Genomic DNA, 2,994 nt, shown 5'->3' with positions numbered 1-2,994 from the left:
ACATGTTCAAGCCCCTGTGTCCGACTTGTAACCCGTCGGAAAACCAGCATGCGGATGCGCAGGCCCACAACTTCCTGTCGCATCCGAGGCATTAAGCCCAGCTGGTCGCTTGCAGACTGGGGACGATCAGCCCATAGAATTGAATACTCCAGTCGCACGCAACTCATCTAATTCACATTCGAGTGCAAACCAATTTTTACCTTTCCATATAAGGTTAGCCAAGTACGCAGCAGCGCGACAACGCAATTTCGCTGAGGTGAACAGTATGAACTGGACCCTTAAGCCAAGACGCTCAACTCTTCGACTTAGAACCTTTTGGAAAAAGATTCGTTCTACCCGGAAAAGACTTATTTCCGCAATTTTCCTAAGCTCAGATAATCGCCTATTTACCGAACTTACTTTGGAGAACAAAGAATATATTGCTCTTTTGGATTCCGGTGCTACAATTAGTTGCATAGGCAATCAAGCGGCTAGCGAACTCAGATTTAGTCCGAAATGCCAAAAATTTTCAGGCAATATTAAAACGGCTAACAACTCAGAGTGTTCGGTGATTGGCAAACTTACATCGGAAGTGACATATCGTGACAGGACAGAGCCTATTGAATTTTATATAATACCAGATCTTAAACAAGACGTATATTTGGGTATAGATTTTTGGCAGTCATTTGGTTTATTGACTTACATCCTGAAACCTGTGGAACGAGTATCCGAACTCGACATCGGTTATGATCAGACCGAAGAAATTCCAAATATGCATGTCTTGAACCCCACTCAGAAGGACATTCTCGATTATGTGATTGCTAAATTTCCCTCGTACGAGAAAGAAGGGTTAGGGCGAACACACCTGATCGAGCATAGTATAGATGTTGGCAATGCTATAGCGGTTAAGCAACGTCATTGGCCTGTTTCCCCGGCTATAGAGAAGCAAATGTTTGATGAGGTAGATAAAATGTTAGACATGGACATAATCGAAGAATCTAAAAGTCCCTGGAGCAGTAATTGTGTTTTAGTACGGCGTGGAGAGAAGTTACGTTTATGTCTCGACTCAAGAGTTGTTAACAAATTTACTCGCAAAGACGCATATCCTCTACCACATATCGACGGAATCTTAAGTCGATTACCTCCAGCTCGCTTTATAACAGGTCTCGACATGAAGCACGCTTTTTGGCAGATACCTTTAGAAGAGAAGTCTAGGCAATATACTGCGTTCACGATTCCTAACAGGCCATTATACCAATACAAGGTAATGCCCTTCGGATTGTGCAATGCACCTCAAACACTTTGTCGACTCATGGTCCATGTTATTCCTGCACATTTACGAACCAGAGTTTTTGTCTATCTTGATGATCTCCTTGTTCTCTCGGACGACTTTGAGTCGCACATACTTCTTTTACAGGAGATTGCAGGTTATCTTCGCAAGGCAAAATTGACAATTAATATTGGCAAATCAAAATTCTGCATGCGCGAAATTAAATATTTAGGTTTTATCATTGGCGATAAATGATTTCCTTGTCCCCAGGACGGTCAAGCAGTTAAGGAGATTCTTAGGACTTTCAGGTTGGTATAGGCGATTCTTAAAAAACTACGCCTCTGTAAGCTTTCCACTCACGGAACTCTTAAAGAAGACCAAAGAGTTAGACTGGAAAAATTAACGAAAGCTCAACGCAATTATACGGTGACCGAACTTGAATGTTTAGCAGTAATTAGAGGCATTCGTAAGTTTCGTGCATACATCGAAGGTCAAGTATTTCTAGTGGTCACAGATCACGCATCTTTAAAATGGTTGATGAACCAAAAAGACCTTTCAGGACGCTTGGCTCGATGGGCTATTAAATTGCAAAGTTTTTCGTTTGAAATAATACATCGCGGCGGCTCACAAAATGTCGTAGCCGACACCCTATCTCGACGCGATGAACCAGCGATTTGTGAATTTGACACAAGTGGTCCGATCGTAGACCTAACATCTAAAGAATTCAGCTCATCCGAATATTTGTACTTGATTCAGCGTATTCAGGAGATAACTTTGTGTATAAGCGCACCGAACATGCTACGCAGCTCAAGAATTTGATTCTTGGAAATTGTGGATTCCATCTGGTCTGACCAAAGTTATTATGCTTAGATCACACGATTCACCGGATTCAGCTCATTGTGGGTCAGGCAAACTTGTAGAAAAATTGAAGAGATATTTCTTTTGGCCTGGAATGGTGACGCATTACAAATTACATTTCTTGTTCCCTCTAAAGAAATTTACATCAAATCGGATTTGCGACTATTTAGAGAACTATTTGTTTTATACGTTCGGAGTACCGGAAGTAGTGCTTACCGATAATGGTTCTCAGTTTCGTTCTGGCTCTTTTGAGGCTTCCCTCACCCGTTTTGGGGTATTGCACATTTGCACCGCGATTTATTCACCACAAGCGAATGCCAGCGAACGACTGAATAGATCTGTTTTAGCTGCTATCCGAGCTTATATCGGAACTGATCATGCTAATTGGGACAAGAACTTAAATGCGATAAGTGGAGCTCTACGGGCAAATGTACATCGTAGTACTGGATTTTCACCATATTTCCTAGCGTTTGGTCAAAACATGGTAATGAACGGCAAGGACTATGAGCTTCTGCGTAAATTGAATCTGTTGACCGACGATACCCTCTTAAGGCAACCACAGGCGCTGCAGGTTGTTAGGCAGAAAGCGAAGCAAAACGTTTCAGCATCCCATGACATAAATGCTAGGATTTATAACTTGCGCAGCAGAACCGTGCAACTTCGAGTAGGTGACTCTGTCTTTGCACGCAATTTTGTACAGAGTAACGCTGGCAGAAAGTTTAATGCCAAGCTTGCCCCTGTTTTTGTTGAAGCTAAGGTTAAACGCAAAATTAGTCCCGCATATTACGAACTCGTAAACAAGTCAGGAAAAACCTTAGGCGTTTACCACTTGAAAGACATTCAAATAAAGAAGTGACGTACTTGTATGTGGGAAACTGTTCTTTTAT

Source organism: Scaptodrosophila lebanonensis, unplaced genomic scaffold (genome assembly GCF_003285725.1).
Source record: "Scaptodrosophila lebanonensis strain 11010-0011.00,11010-0021.00 unplaced genomic scaffold, SlebRS2 tig00000202-arrow-arrow-pilon, whole genome shotgun sequence".
Taxonomy (NCBI): Eukaryota; Metazoa; Arthropoda; class Insecta; order Diptera; family Drosophilidae; genus Scaptodrosophila; species Scaptodrosophila lebanonensis.
This window is presented reverse-complemented; position numbering follows the sequence as displayed.